This window comes from Lepidochelys kempii, chromosome 3 (assembly GCF_965140265.1).
Source record: "Lepidochelys kempii isolate rLepKem1 chromosome 3, rLepKem1.hap2, whole genome shotgun sequence".
NCBI lineage: Eukaryota > Metazoa > Chordata > Testudines > Cheloniidae > Lepidochelys > Lepidochelys kempii.
The window spans coordinates 42,602,230-42,619,214 of NC_133258.1; the positions used below are offsets into that span (position 1 = coordinate 42,602,230).

The 16,985-nt window shown below is 44.2% G+C and overlaps 1 protein-coding gene across 4 annotated transcripts in view; it reads right to left on the minus strand.

Moving 5' to 3' along the window:
- The window catches only part of CSMD1 (CUB and Sushi multiple domains 1), a 2,000,616-nt gene that overhangs the window by 697,965 nt on the left and 1,285,666 nt on the right, over positions 1–16,985 (minus strand). The gene's annotated exons all lie outside the window — the stretch shown is intronic.

Genomic DNA, 16,985 nt, shown 5'->3' on the forward strand with positions numbered 1-16,985 from the left:
TCACCTGAGCCTCGATTTCCTTAAGAGTCTTCCCCAGTCTGGCATAGTCTCCCTTGATACGTTCCAGTGAGAATCTACCGGTATCATTTGTTCCCACATGAAGGACAATCAGTGAATTCTTTCCCGCTGCCTTCAGCATCCTTTTCAACCTCAGGTCCACATCCCATATCTTAGCACCTGGAAGACAGCATACCTTTCTATTCTCTAAATCAGCTCTGGTTACAGGCCTGTCTATTCTTCTCAGTAAGGAGTCCCCGATCACGTAGACCTGCCTTTTCCTGGTGACAGTGCGATTCTCCGGTCTATTCCCTGTTCCCTCTGGCTGCAAGTTCTTTCCATTCCTATTCTCCCTTTTAATCCTCTTCAACCCATCCTGTATCCTCCTGGGGCTCATATTTGGTGTAGTCTCCATTGACTCTTCCCCTTTTCCTAAAGGACTAGCTGCTCTTCTCTTCTTCTTTGCACTTCCACCTTCAGTGACCACCTGCTGAGCCCCTTCTTCATTTTCCAACTCTGCAAACCAGTTCTTGAGCTCTATTTCTCCTTCACTAGCCAGTCTTTTCCTCTACCTGGTTCTCTTAGTCACATGCTTCCACTGTCCAATTTCTTCACCCAGCAGTCTCCCCTCAGAATTCTTCAGTCCTCCTTCCATCTGCAAGTCGGAGCTTTTCCCTTCAGCTCCCTCATGTCTTTGCTCCATAATCTGCTCAAACCCCCTTCTAAACTCAACCAGACTTTCCACCTGCATCTCCAGTCCTAGGATCTTCTCTTCCATCAGCTCTATCAGAGGCACTTCATGCAGACAAAACTCTTTCCAGGTACCCCCTCCAGGATCATGTGCATACCGCAGCTTCCACATCCAGTCATCTTTGTTGTGTCTTCCACTACATGGATCACTCCCACTGCTTCCTCTGTATCTGTCATAGCCTCCCCACCTAAATCCTGTTAATCTGGGAAACACAAACCACACCAAAACACCACCACTCACAGCAAAAACCAAGCCCAAACAAGCACCACAATACAAACTCCCACTGAAACTCCCCTGTTTACAGCTGAGTTTGCTGTCTCCTGTGCCGCTGCAGCTGTCTGTTGGGAACAGCTCCCTACTAACATTTGCAAAGCTACCTCATCATTCTTCAAAACCCTCTTTTCAACTCTCCTGTGATGTCTACAAAAATATCTGACAACAATAGGCCATTGGTGTGCTGAGACTACCACTTATTGTGTTGACCAATATTGTCTCACTGTTTTGTTGTACTCCGCACTGCAACCATCTCATCTCATGTTTTATTTATATTGGAAACTATTTGAAGCAGGAGCCACCTTTTTTGTTCTGAGTTTGTACAGTGCCTGGTCCATGACTATGGCTCCTAGGCACTATAAAAAAAAATAAAAGTTATTTGTAATGCTGGAACATGTTTAACTTTTTCTAATCTGATCATCTCACTTCAATAATCTCACTAGAAAGTTTCCATTGCTAGAGGCTACTGGAACAGTTTTGTGTCTTAGAAAGTTTGGTAAGCATGCACATGTTTTCAAATAGTCTGAAAAGAGCTCAATTTATTTCTTTTTTAAAGTTCTTTTTTCTCCCTGATCATTTGCAGTTCTCATGGCTTTCCCCCGTAAATTTAATGCTCATGATGTTCTAGATTACAGTACTGCAAAGTGGGATTTTTCTGTTTATTCACAGAACGTTGAAGAGCACTTCTCAAACTGTCAAAAGGATTGATAACTGATAGTAATATGTGTGATGTTGACATCTATGTTCTAGGACCTGTGTGGAGACCATCAACACATTTCACATAGAATAAAGTCATCAAATGGCACAAAATTTTGATTCTCCAGGACATATTCACTCTAGTGCTAACAACGTACAACACAGAAAAGAATGGGCTCTCCTGCAAGGGTTTATATTTTTGCCTATTCAGATATTGAAAAAATGCATATACTGTTTATTAGTACATATCTTGCTCCCAGTTCAATATACCAAAAATATTTAGACGATGTAACTGACTGCTAGAGTCAATTAATGAATTCAATTTTAATGAACGAATGTAACTTTTTGAATGCAAAAGTACACTGCATCTTGTACAGTGTCCTGTTTCAGACACTGTGTCATGATTTTCAAATTGTGATGAAATTTCCAAATTCAGAAAAGAAATAAGTTGAATAGTTATTTAAAACACATCTGTAGATCATTCTTCACTAATGTTTCTCACATGCATATAGATCTGCAATGAACCATCACTCAGAAAAGGCATATATGCTTTTGTTTTCCAGTTAGACTGCAGCAACAGAACATGGATGCAGTCATGTTTTTTAAAAATATTCCTTATTTTAAAAATAGCAGGACTTCTCTGTTACATTCTGAGGTACAATCCAGACCAGTGAAGAATTGTATGACCAATTACCCTGAGTGCCTCAAAATGCCTTCCTACTATAGCTCTCTGTGTGGGATGCCCATATCCACAACAAGCATGCACTCTATAGCTGTGTATTAGGTAGCCCATGTCCAATGCTACCACAGATTTCCACTGATCTTCATTAGCCTTGGTTAACAACTGGTCAGGTGACTCCTCACTCTTCACAACCCTGTTTTCCCAAAATGTGCAGCCCTCGCCTGGGACAATCAGAGGAATTTTAAGGTTTGTTGATCCTTTAAAAAGAATCAATACCCAATAACTTGCTATTTTAACAGGATTTACCAAATAGTTCAGTTCAAACACAGCACTCAGTTGGTTTAGATTAAAAATAAAGCTACTTTATTTCATTCCAAAGAAATAAATTTTGAGTACAAGTATTAAAGTCAGAAATGGTTACAAGATAGAATGCTTTCTAGTAACTAACTTAACAAGCTAGACTTGGTTCAAGATAAAATCCTCACCACATTTCCATCAAGATGGCTGACTGAACCCCTGTGTCAATATCTATCCCCTCGAAATCAAAGAGCTGGTACCTTTGTTGTCTTAGGTGAAAGATGTTTTATCCTTCAGAAGAATACATTTAAAAGGTAACTTGGGGGTTTTCTTTGCCCTTCTCTTGTATAGTCCTAAGACTGTTGAGGAAAGAGCAGGGGGTCCTGGGAAATTACTAGGGTGCCATCCTTGGGCGCATCCTCAAAACACCTGATTCTGGCTTCCTTGGCCTCTGGAAGAATGAGACTGGGTGGAGGAATGGGAAGATGAAGGGTGGCGCTATTTAAATCCTTTGTCACCATTCTTTTTGTAGGAGCTGGACCGGGGGATACCCCAGGACCTCAACAGAGGCAGGGGATGGAAAGGCTTTCTAGCCTGCTGAAAGGTTGTGAAGGTGCAAAGAACAGAGGGTGGAATAGGAGTCTTCAAGGCCATGGAGCTATGAGTCCGTCAGCTCTGAAAAGAGCCCTGCTCCCTCAAATGGAAGGTCCCGAAGGGTAGTCTGCATCTCCTGGGACAGCCCAGAGGACTGTAACCAGGAGCTGTGCCTCATGACCACTGCGGAGGTGACTTCCCTGACCACAGAGTCCATAGCATCCCAGGACATCTTGAGGGAGCCTCTCACCATCATTTTGCCCTCGGCCACCAAGGCGACGTACTCCTCGGCTTGGTCCTGTGGTAGGTCCTCCTTCAGCTTGCTGATGGAGTCCCACTGGTTGAAGTTGTATGTGCCTAGCAGGGCCTGATAGTTAAATACCTGAAATTGCAGGCTGGGTGCTGAATAAATTTTCCTGCCAAACAAATCCAGCCTCTTGGTGTCTTTATCTTTCAGTGTGCCCCTCGCCTGTCCCTGCTGGTCCCTTTCGTTGACCAGGGATTCTCCTGGAGTGTGGGTGCAGAGCAGGGGCGGGCAAACTTTTTGGCCTGAGGGCCACATCGGATTTCCAAAATTGTATGGAGGGCCGGTTAGGAGAGGCTGTGCCTCCCCAAACAGCCAGGCTGAGCCCCTAATCTCCTATCTGACCCCCCATGCATCTCACCCCTTGACTCCCCCACCCCTGGGTCTCCTGCCCTGTCCACCACTCCCTGCTCCCTGTCCCTGACCGCCCCAGACCCCCCCCACCCCGATGCCCCCCCGCCACCCCATCCAACCCCTCCTCTCACTCCTGACTGCCCCTCCGGGATCACTGCCCCATCCAACCACCCCTTCTCCCTGTCCCCTGACTGCCTCCAGAACCCCTGCCCCTGACTGCCCCCTGCCACTCCATCCAACCCCCCTCTCCCTCCTCCCGGGACCCCTGCCCCCATTAAACCCCCTGTTCCCCACTCTTGATCACTCCACCCCCATCCACACCCCCGCCCCCTGACCACCGCCCCAAACTCCCCTGCCCTCTATCCAGCCCCCCTCACCCCTGCTTCCTGACCTCTTACCGTGCCGCCTGGAGCACCGGTGGCGCTATAGCCACGCCGCCCAGAGCTCCAGGACAGGCAGCCGCGCCACCCGGCTGGAGCCAGCCACGCCACTGCACAGCACAGAGGACCTGGTCAGGCCGAGGCTTCGCATCGGTGCTGCCCGGCCGCCCAGAGCATTGTGCCGGTGATGCAGTAAGCTGAGGCTGCTGGGGAGGGGGGACTGCAGGGGAGGGGCCGGGGGCTAGCCTCCCAGGCCAGGAGCTCAGGTGCCAGGCAGGAGGGTCCCGCAGGCTGGATGTGGCCCGTGTGCCGTAGTTTGCCCACCTCTGGTGTAGAGGTACTCAAACCCATTTGCGTGGACATAATACTTCTTTCCCACCTTCTTGGAGTTAGGCAAGATGGAAGAGGGGGTCTGACACACAGACTTTGCAATTTTAAGGATGCTTGGGTAGACGGGAAACGTGACCCTGGCCGGGGTGAAGGAGAGTATAATATTAGAGAGGTTGGATTCCTCCACTAGTTCCTTGACCTCCAAGTTCAGGTTGGCAGCCACCCTTTCGAGCAGGGCCTGATACTCCTTGAAGTCGTCAAGGGGGCTGCTCGTTTGCGAGGGGCCCACCACCGCTTCGTCCAGAGACGATGCAGATGACTGCACAGCAGGGGGAGAGACTGCTTCCCCTTGTTTATCTGGGGATGGCTCCTTGGATATTGGGGTCTGCTGTGTTACCCCCACACCAGATTTGTCACCGTGCTCTGACTAGGGTGCCAGCTGTGCCAGGGGCAGCTTGTCTGATGAGGCCTGGGAGGAACGATGGGAGTACGGGACCAGTATAACAGGTACACCCCACAGATTCCAGTTCTGCCACTTAGCAGGCCACTGCCCTTGACTCCGCGGTGCCACTTCCGAAGCCATGCCGGTCTCGTGGGACAGTGGAGATTTGCCTTTTATAGGCAAAGGGCTGACCTCCTCTTCAGGGTTGGACCATTGCCCTTCTGGTGACCAGGGCGAAGCCTTAGATGCTTGAGTCTGCCAACTGACCCTCATCTGTGACGAGTAAGGAGAAGGCCAGGATGGTGCCTGCCCAAAGAGCGGTACTGGGGAGCCAGAGACCAGTTCTGTGAGTCCATGACCAGGAACAATCACGCACCTGGGGGATCAACGCCTGGGAGACCACCTAGGCGATGGTGATATGCACCAGGGCAAACTCTGGCAGGAGGCCCAATAGTACCATGGGTACGAGGATCAGCATCATGATTCAGGTGTCCCGTGCCTTGCAGGTGGAGATCTTGGTGTCAAGGACCTGTGTTTTCTAATCGGGGACCAAGGCTGTGGTGCAAGGGTCCAAGGTCATGGTGATGTTGACCGATGCTTGCAATATGGGAATCAGGGATGCTCCATTGCTTTAGGAGACAGTCCCATAACCAGCTTGCCTTTAGATGCCAGGACATTGGGCGGGTCTGTCACCTGGCTCGTTTTCTGCAGTGCCAGTCAGCCTGCTTGCTTTTTGGCTGCTGGACCCTGCTAGGGGCTGGGACCTCTTGTTGCTCCCAGGAGTTGGAGGCGGGACCCTGGCTACACTACGTGGTCCTACCGCAGCGGTACCCAGAGCAGCTGCACTGTGGGCATGTAGCCTGACACAGGTCCTTTGCCCGAAGCCCCCTTTTTCGGAGGTGCTGGTGAGCCCATCGACTTTGACTGCTTCTTAGGCACCGGGGATGGGGAATGGAGCTGCAGTGCTGGTGGTGTGCTGTGTGCCAACACTGAGGTGCCAGGCGTGGTGTCCGATCGAAAGGGCTTCAATGTAGGACAAAGCACAGTCTCTATGAGGAGGGCCCTCAAGCAGATATCCTGCTCCTTCTGAGTTCAAGGGCGAAAGTTTTTGCAGATCCTGCATTGGTGCTTTCTGTGGGACTCCCCCCAAATGCTTTAAACAGCTCTCATGGGGGTCTCTAGTGGGCATCATCTGACTGCACGATGAGTATGGCTTAGAGTCTGCGGAATGGGGCATGCCCCGCTCCGAGGTGAAGTCCCAGCCGGGACTCTAACTCCTAAACAACTACTCTAACACTTAACGTAAAGGTCTAACTAAGTACCTTTCAACTAACAAAGGAGACAGAACAATGGACTGCTAATGCTCTTGCGATGCAAGACAAAGTGCTCCGACCAACCATCGCGGTTGGTAAGAAGGTACTGAGAGGGCGTAGGGTTGGCAGTGCCTAATGTACAATTGCATAAGCGTGGCACTCAAGAGGGTGCTACAGCCGACCCCATGGGTACTGCTAAGTCAAAAATCTCCGACGGCTGTGCATGTGCGTGCGCACACACCTAGAATGGAATTGACATAGCAAAAACTCGAAGAAGAGCTACATTCTTTTCTCTGGGATAGACCCATTGAACAACTTTACCAAGGCAAGGGCATCTGATATTGAACATATGAACATTGAACATATATCTGATATTGAACATATACAGGAAGTTTTTGAAGAAGCATAGGGGACAATTTCCTGGCGCAAGTGCTAGAGGAGCCAACTAGGGGGAGCGCTTTTCTTGACCTGCTGCTCACAAACCGGGTAGAATTAGTGGGGGAAGCAAAAGTGGATGGGAATCTGGGAGGCAGTGACCATGAGTTGGTTGAGTTCAGGATCCTGACGCAGGGAAGAAAGGTAAGCAGCAGGATACGGACCCTGGACTTCAGAAAAGCAGACTTCGACTCCCTCAGGGAACGGATGGCCAGGATCCCCTGGGGGACTAACTTGAAGGGGAAAGGAGTCCAGGAGAGCTGGCTGTATTTCAAGGAATCCCTGTTGAGGTTACAGGGACAAACCATCCCGATGAGTCGAAAGAATAGTAAATATGGCAGGCGACCAGCTTGGCTTAATGGTGAAATCCTAGCGGATCTTAAACCTAAAAAAGAAACTTACAAGAAGTGTAAGGTTGGACATATGACCAGGGAAGAGTATAAAAATATTGCTCGGGCATGTAGGAATGATATCAGGAGGGCCAAATTGCACCTGGAGCTGCAGCTAGCGAGAGATGTCAAGAGTAACAAGAAGGGTTTCTTCAGGTATGTTGGTAACAAGAAGAAAGCCAAGGAAAGTGTGGGCCCCTTACTGAATGAGGGAGGCAACCTAGTGACAGAGGATGTGGAAAAAGCTAATGTACTCAATGCTTTTTTTGCCTCTGTCTTCACTAACAAGGTCAGCTCCCAGACTGCTGCGCTGGGCATCACAAAATGGGGAAGAGATGGCCAGCCCTCTGTGGAGATAGAGGTGGTTAGGGATTATTTAGAAAAGCTGGACGTGCACAAGTCCATGGGGCCGGACGAGTTGCATCCGAGAGTGCTGAAGGAATTGGCGGCTGTGATTGCAGAGCCATTGGCCATTATCTTTGAAAACTCGTGGCGAACGGGGGAAGTCCCGGATGACTGGAAAAAGGCTAATGTAGTGCCAATCTTTAAAAAAGGGAAGAAGGAGGATCCTGGGAACTACAGGCCAGTCAGCCTCACCTCAGTCCCTGGAAAAATCATGGAGCAGGTCCTCAAAGAATCAATCCTGATGCACTTGCATGAGAGGAAAGTGATCAGGAACAGCCAGCATGGATTCACCAAGGGAAGGTCATGCCTGACTAATCTAATCGCCTTTTATGATGAGATTACTGGTTCTGTGGATGAAGGGAAAGCAGTGGATGTATTGTTTCTTGACTTCAGCAAAGCTTTTGACACGGTCTCCCACAGTATTCTTGTCACCAAGTTAAGGAAGTATGGGCTGGATGAATGCACTATAAGGTGGGTAGAAAGCTGGCTAGATTGTCGGGCTCAACGGGTAGTGATCAATGGCTCCATGTCTAGTTGGCAGCCGGTATCAAGTGGAGTGCCCCAAGGGTCGGTCCTGGGGCCGGTTTTGTTCAATATCTTCATAAATGATCTGGAGGATGGTGTGGATTGCACTCTCAGCAAATTTGCGGATGATACTAAACTGGGAGGAGTGGTAGATACGCTGGAGGGGAGGGATAGGATACAGAAGGACCTAGACAAATTGGAGGATTGGGCCAAAAGAAATCTGATGAGGTTCAATAAGGATAAGTGCAGGGTCCTGCACTTAGGACGGAAGAACCCAATGCACAGCTACAGACTAGGGACCGAATGGCTAGGCAGCAGTTCTGCGGAAAAGGACCTAGGGGTGACAGTGGACGAGAAGCTGGATATGAGTCAGCAGTGTGCCCTTGTTGCCAAGAAGGCCAATGGCATTTTGGGATGTATAAGTAGGGGCATAGCGAGCAGATCGAGGGACGTGATCGTTCCCTCTATTCGACATTGGTGAGGCCTCATCTGGAGTACTGTGTCCAGTTTTGGGCCCCACACTACAAGAAGGATGTGGATAAATTGGAGAGAGTCCAGCGAAGGGCAACAAAAATGATTAGGGGTCTGGAACACATGAGTTATGAGGAGAGGCTGAGGGAGCTGGGATTGTTTAGCCTGCAGAAGAGAAGAATGAGGGGGGATTTGATAGCTGCTTTCAACTACCTGAAAGGGGGTTCCAAAGAGGATGGCTCTAGACTGTTCTCAATGGTAGCAGATGACAGAACGAGGAGTAATGGTCTCAAGTTGCAGTGGGGGAGGTTTAGATTGGATATTAGGAAAAACTTTTTCACTAAGAGGGTGGTGAAACACTGGAATGCGTTACCTAGGGAGGTGGTAGAATCTCCTTCCTTAGAGGTTTTTAAGGTCAGGCTTGACAAAGCCCTGGCTGGGATGATTTAACTGGGAATTGGTCCTGCTTCGAGCAGGGGGTTGGACTAGATGACCTTCTGGGGTCCCTTCCAACCCTGATATTCTATGATATGCTAGTGACATGACATATAAGGGGAATTCACAGGTTTACATATGATGTTGCTATATTTATTTCACCATGATGTTATTGACCAGCAAGTTATTAGTTTTCAAATGATACCTTACAAGGCATATTTTGTACAAAGGTTATTACCTTTGCTTAGGGTCACATCCTCTTTCTTTTTTAACTGAGAAGTACATTAAAGATGATCAAAACCAACAGAAACGTCTTTGTTGGACTGGAGGTACAGCATTGTCAGTGGCGCCTACATAACTCTGGAACTAGCTTTTCATCCTGTCTCAGATCATGCTAAAGTATGTTGCTAGACTTCTCTATTGTCAAGCTTTTACTGAAGGGAAAATTTGAGGGGAGCTAGGAATTTGTTTCATGGAGTATTTTTTTTTTTTTTGCCCACTGCAACCTCTATGATTCAGCCTGAAAATACTGATGTCCATTTCCATTTGGTAAAAATGGATATTCTTTCTATGTTTTTGACTAAGGGTAAGCCACATGTCTTCTTTTGCTTACTCTAGCATGGTCATTCCCAGGGGAATTTTCACAGCTCTGGGAATAGTGTTCATTGGTTAATTGTGGCTACAATCAGAGAGCTAGCAGAGAGCAGAAACTTTGTTATTTATTCAATGCCACTAGCTGTGGCCACTTGGCTTCCTTTTTATTTTTTTCTCTTTTGATGTAAAAGAAATAACAATGTTTTACTGTGTCTAACTACTGTAGATTTTAATATGTATTTTTGTGGTCAAGTCCATCCCACTTGGGTCAATTAGCGTTTTGCCACTAAGTGCAATGTCCCACAATTTTTTGCCCCAAATATGAGTTGTACTTATGTTTACTTGTTGAATGGGCTTGGTCTGCCTGTCTTTCTGCAGTTAGCCTACTTTTCTGTCTCACCCATGGCCTGGAAACTAGAAAAAGGACAACTCTGGTGCTCACAACAAATATTCTGCTTCTGGAGGTACTGATCCAACATAATGGAATAAGCAGGTTAAATGGATATGTAGCAGAAGAAAGAATCTTTCAAAAGTTGTAATTACAACTCTAGACAACTAGCATAAGCACTAACACCCCACTCCAACAAAGTACTCAGGAATATCCCTAACTATACACTGGTATGTAATCACATCTGACATCAAACACATTATGAATGCGCTTCCATTAAGCATGTGCTTAAGCGCTTTGCTGGCTTGAGCCTAAAAGTAAAAGTGTGTTTGTCCAGGGTTTTCATGCTGTGTGCACACTTCTTTTTTCAGTGTCTATCAGGTTAACATGTACTTCTACTGCCTGCCCCACTCAAAGGCACCTATCATTTATATTTAGTAGTTTGACACTTTTATAGTCTCCATCATCTCTCATTGTATTATCAATCCAATGAAATTTTTTGACAGATTAGATAAACTCAGCCACCCCTTGTTTTTGCAATAATCAGTTTAGAGTGTCCTTCAAATTAAACTGAAAGTTACAAGAACTGCCTACAAAATGCCCTTCTCAAATAACGCCTTGAGGTCAAGAGAAAAGGAAAGACCCAGAAGTTCATTGTGTGGAAAGGTGACACCAGGAGTGGCAGATTTTCTAGTGGAGATTGAAAAGTTTGTAAACCAGGCGAGACTTGACAGTGAATGAGCACTCTGTCTCCCTATAATGATGCAAATCAAATCTGACATATGTAAATACCAGTCTCTTTCCAACTGAGACGTTGCAGATAAATGCAATGAAAATAAAATATACAGTACTGGTAAAATTAAGTGGTAATAAATGCATGGCTTCAATATATTACAGTTACATTTCTTTATTATTATTAGCTACCTAAATTTAAAATCAATTTGCATTTTAATTTTGAAAAGGTTGATTGATGTTTCAGAAATCAAAGCAAATTCTAGATATAATTTTGCTCAGTAGAAAATTATGCTTTGAAAATTAATTGAAATTGAAAACAATCCTAATTACCTTTATTGTTTGTTGGAAAAAGGAAAACCCATGCATTCCAAACACAGGGGAAGATGCAGTCCCCGCTCTGAAGAGTATATAACCTACTGGCATTTATGAATATGATCTCTTCTCAAAGTACAACCTTAATATTAGTTAGGTGCATGGAATTAGAAGAAACTATGCCCCTTAACTGAGTAAAACAGATGCAGTTCTTTAAAAGTATCTCACTGCTTGAGCTGAATGAATGAATGGCACAGCAAATAATTTGATTAATTTAGCCTCCCTTTCTGCTTGTGGAACATTTATGAGCAGATTAAATTTTTTTGTTATGCAATGGAAGGGATTTTCAAAAGCACCTAAGCCATGCACGTTAAACCTAAACCATTTCTATACTATAGATTGACCATAAATATTCAAAATTCATTTTTTCCTTGTGATTGGTCAACTAATTTATGTGGTACAAATTTTTGATCCCTGGTCAAATGAATATATAAACACTTCTGGCACAAATAGGTTGTGCACATGACTTTGCTAGGTTTGCTAGTGAATAAATTTGCTAGGTTATAGTATGTAGGAAAAAAGCTGCCACTTGTATCCAAACAATTACTGGGATTATTTTCAGAGGATATTTTTTAAATTGATGTAAGAAAAAAGTCTCTCTTACCAAGTTATAACTGGGATGATATTTAAAATTAATTTCATTAGAAATAATAAACACCTCAATAGCCAACTAAGAAAATCTGCACAAAGTGCCACTTGTTACACTTCTGCTATGACACACTATGAAATTTGTGTATGATTGAACATGATTTACTGAGGTAAAACAAAGCCTATTAGAACAAACTGCGTCTTAGAAATGATTTGACCATCTGAAAAAAAGTGTTTACATATTAATTCTGTTTCATACACATATGAAATGAATAAAAAATAAGCACTTTGATACATTTGTGTAACAGTAGTTACATTACATTAATTAATATTTCTCCTTGCAGTGTAACATTGAACACTTCTGACTACAGTGGGAAGTGATTTCTGTTTTTACTTATGTGTCCTATAGCAGGGTGACAGTTAAAAAACAAAAACAGATTTTTCTTAGTTGTTTAAAAGGCAGATGTGCATGTGAGTAGAATAAGACCAGAACATGGCTGATGTGGTACAAGATCACCATATTTAATATGGAAGGAGAGAGCACTGCTTACAAACGAATCTCTCACAAAATTATGCAGAAATCATTTGAACAGAAGTAAACGTCTTCTACCAAGACAACAAGGTAGAGTGGTGTTTCAACATGACAGAGAGAGAGAGAGAGGAACCAAACAACACTCTTTTATATGGAAATTCAATCTGACTGCTAAAAACCAAGAACATGAAGAAATCCAGTTAACAAAACACAGTAAATGGCTTCAAAAGAACAGAATTTATCCTGAACCTTTGACAGAGTTTAAATCTAAGGGGAAAATCAAATCAACCTGAAGTACTCTATAAATGAGACAGGGGTGGGGGGTGAGGTAATAGACTCATAGACTTTAAGGTCAGATGGGACCATTTTGATCATCTCATCTGACCTCTTGCACATTGCAAGCCATATAATCTCACTCTCCCATTCATGAAATGGACTCCTAACCTCTGGCTGAGTTACTGAACTCCTCAAACCATGGTTTAATTACTTCAAGTTTCAGATAATTCAACATTTACACTTGTTTAATTTTGCAAGTGGCCCGTGCCCCTTGCTGCAGAGGAAGGCAAAAATCCCCCAGGGTCTCTGCCTATCTGACCTGGAGGAAAATTTCTTCCCTGCCCCAACTATGGCAATCAGTTAGACCCTGAGCATGTGAACAAGACCCACTAGGCAGATATCCGGAAAAGAATTATCTGCAGTAACTCAGAGCCCTCTTCCTTTAGTGTCCAGCAACTGGGGATTTTTGCTACTGGCAGTTGCCAATGAGCCACATGCCATTATAGGCAGTCCCATCATAACATCCCCTCCAAAACTTAAGCTAAGTCTTGAAGCCAGTTAGGTTTTTTTTGTCACCAATGCTTCCCTTGGAAGGCTGTTCCAGAATTTCACTCCTCTGGTGATTAGAAACCTTCCATTAATTTAGAGCCTAAACTTGTTGGTGGCCAGTTTATATTAATTTGTTCTTATGTCCACATTGGCTCTTAAATACCAAGGAGGGAGAGGAGTTATTTAACTTATCCCTCTGAAGTATTTATGATTGCTCTCTATATCTCCCCTCAGTCTTCTTTTGGTTAAGCTAAACAAGCCAAGCTCTTTGAGTCTCCTCTCATAAGGTAGGGTTTCCATTCCTCAGCTCATCCTAATAGCCCTTCTCTGGACCTGTTCCAGTTTGAATTCACCTTTCTTAAACATGTGAGACCGGAACTGCACACAGTATTCCAGATGAGGGCTCATCAGTGCCTTGTATAAGGGTACCAACACTTCCCTGTCTCCACTGGAAATACCTTGCCTGGCATCCCAGGACTGCATCAGCCTTTTTCATGGCAGCATCACATTTATGGCTCAGTCATCCTGTGATCAGCCAATACAGCCAGGTCTTTCTCCTCCTCTGTCACTTCCAACTGATAAGTCCCCAGTTTATAGCAAAAACTCTTGTTGCTAGACCCAAACATGCATGACCTTGCACTATTAAATCTCATTCCATTTCTATTCCTCCAGTATACAAGGTCATCCAGTTTTTCTTATATGATAATCTGGTCCTCATCAATGTTCCTTCTAATTTTTAACAAGCCGTGTGCACAAAAAATTTCTTCTGTGCCGCCGACGAAGCAAAAAAACAACAAAAAAAAGCCGCCACCGAAGCAGAGTGTGCGGTGTTTAAGATCTGTGTATGCGCGCACACGTGCATAGCTTAGAGGGAACACTGGTCCTCATCCAGATTGGCTATACCTCCCAACTTTGTGTCATCCACAAATTTTATTAGGACATGCTAACTTTTTGTGCCAAGATCAGTGCTAAAAATAAATCAGATTGGTCCCAAGACTGATCCCCAAGGAACTCCCCCAGTAACCTCCCTCCAGCCTGACAGTTCATCTTTCAGTACGACTGGTTGTAGTCTGCCCTTTAACCAGTTCCTTATCCACCTTTCAATTCCCATATTAATCCCATCTTCTCCAAATTAACTAATAATTTCCCATGTGCAACTCTATCAAATGTCTTACTGAAATCCAGGTAGATTAGATCTACTGCATTTCCTTTGTCTAAAAAAATCAGTTATCTTCTCAAAGAAAGAGATCAGGTTGGTTTGACACGATCTACCTTTTGTAAAACCACGTTGCACTTTATCCCAATTACTGTTCACCAGATGAAATATTTTGCATCAGTTCAACCAATTAAATATTTCAATTCAGGTCAAATCAACCTGAAATAAAATATTTCATTTCAGTTTCCCCCTTCCTTCAACAGAATTTTTTCAGCAAGATCAAAGTTTTTCCATGAATTTTGATTTATGGGAAAACATTTTCCATTGAACCATTATTTTAATGGAAGAGTTTTCAGCAGCTGTAATTATATGCCTCCAAAAAAAACCCCAAACAAAACAAATATAATTGCATGTATTCAGTAGACATTTGTTAAAACTTGGCAGTTAAATTCTGTGAAGATTCCATCTGCACTGAGTATGCTCCAACCCAGTGCTGCACAAGCTGAGCAGGACTTTCCCAGCAATTGCTCCTCTTGGCTAACAGTGGCTGCTTTGGTGCTGGGAGCAGAATTAAAGACAACAAGACTGTCTCTCCTGTGCTCTCATTTCCCCCTCTGCTGGTGCTCAAGCAGCACAAAGGAGAAGGAGGAATTAGTCTGAGTGAATTTCACAGATGGTGAGGGGGGGATAGGAAGGCAGTAGGTTATAGGACCCAGAGGGTTGGTAGGGGAGTCAGTAAAAGCAAAGGGGGGATATACCGATGCAGAGGGAAAAGGGAGTCAGGGGTCACAAGATTGGGGTGGGGGGTAATAGGGACAAGAGCCAGGACTGGGTAAGGGTGGCAGGAGCAGAGGTGGAGAGAGGGCAAGTATTGGGGTGAAGAGAACATGAGCCAGAGTTGGAGGAATAGGAGAACAAGGAGACAGACAGTATGGGGGCAGAGGGTGTATAATCACTAAAAGCACAGTCCCCTACAAAACCTAGAACTGAACCCAGGAGTCCTGAGTCCCTACATCCTGCTGCTGTCAGCAACTAGCTGTGATACCCAGTAGCAAAGTGTGCATCTCATCCCATCTAGAGGATTGTCCATAAGGAGGATAACAGGCAACTATTGCTACCAATTATCCTGTTAACTCAAGTGGTAGAAATCTGTGCTATGGGTCTAAAGGTCCAAACCTTGGGGGTCAGTAGGGTTCCACATGATAGAAATTCTATGCTTTCAGTTTGGGTTTTTTAATTAGGAAAAAAACATCAAAAAACTACATTAAAGAACATTAAAGTTGACAAATCAAGCACCCAGAGGTTAGGAACTGACAAAAATAAGTTTGCTTGTGAAATCTTAATTTTGCCCTCATGTACATATGCATTATAATAATCTTTAATTACATGATGACATATTATTTTTTCCATGGGATCCCTGCCTCATTCAGTGCACAAGATGCACTGTGCTATGAGGATGAAATGGAGTTGTATAGTGAATCACTCTATTGTTTGACAGACCTCTGACTCATTTGTTGCAGATGTCATTTATTACAAATGAGGCAAGAGTCTGCAGGCAGAGAGAGGAGGAGCTCATGGTCAAGGTAGTTGAATGCCACCCACGGGAATTGGATTCTATCCTTGCCTCTGCTGCAGAGTTCCTGTGTGATGTCGAACAAACATCTAAAGCAAAATGTTCATAGTTGGCCACTAATTGTATGCAACTGAAGTTAATGGGAGCTTTGCTTTGACCAGATAGAACACTATAAAAATGTTAACATACTCTGAAAAAAATTCATAATCAGGCTCTAGGTATCTCAAATGAGTCATGTGAAGTTAGTGTACTCTTGCAAATGTTGGCCTTGATCTCCCTATGCCTCGGTTCCTCAGCTGTAAAATAGGCATGATAATCCCACCTAGTCTCAGTCATCTTTTGACTATAAATTCATTGAAGTACTCAGATACTATGGTAAGGGTACCTATTGGGGAAGTTAATATTGTATTTAGTGTATTAAGTTAAGCATGGAACCTTGAATGAGGAGGCTAAAAAGTAATATAGAACAGCTGCTCATTCAGTGAGCATTATCCATCCTATGCACTGAATACAGCAGGGATCCTGTGGAAAAATAGTACATCATATAATTAAAGGCTGCCTCATAACACACAGACACACGGAAGCTGAATTAAGTTTCCCTGGACAATCTTAGTTCTAACATTTTCTAGTTTTTGAGCGCTTAACTTTACAACCTTAATATTCTTTTACTATAAATTTTGGTATGCAATATCAAGTTGAGTGCATAAAGAAAACACCCTATGGAGAGCACTGAAGTGTGAAGAAGAAAACAAAGACACTCATTTGAGTTGTAAGAGCCACATAAGCTCATCAGTTTGGACATAGCAACTTTTGTTAAAAATTTAGTTTTACATTTCTGACCAGATAATCAAAGCAATTTGTACATCATCTTCAGGATCTAAGGAACTTGAACTAGTACAAAAAGCTTTTGTTGTAACTTGTTGCCTTTTTAATTTACTGATTTATGGAGAGTTCCAAGTTCAGAATAGTGACCTTTTATGAACTATACTATTTAAACAGGCCAGATCTTTCCTCCCTTGTGCACCTACACAACTGGAAGGTAAGAAGATGTAAAAAGTCTGCTCCATGCCCCTGCACAGCTTCCAGAAACAATTTCAAACTTGGTGCTGCCTGGGACTCCCATAGCTACTCAATGAAATTTTTGCCGGG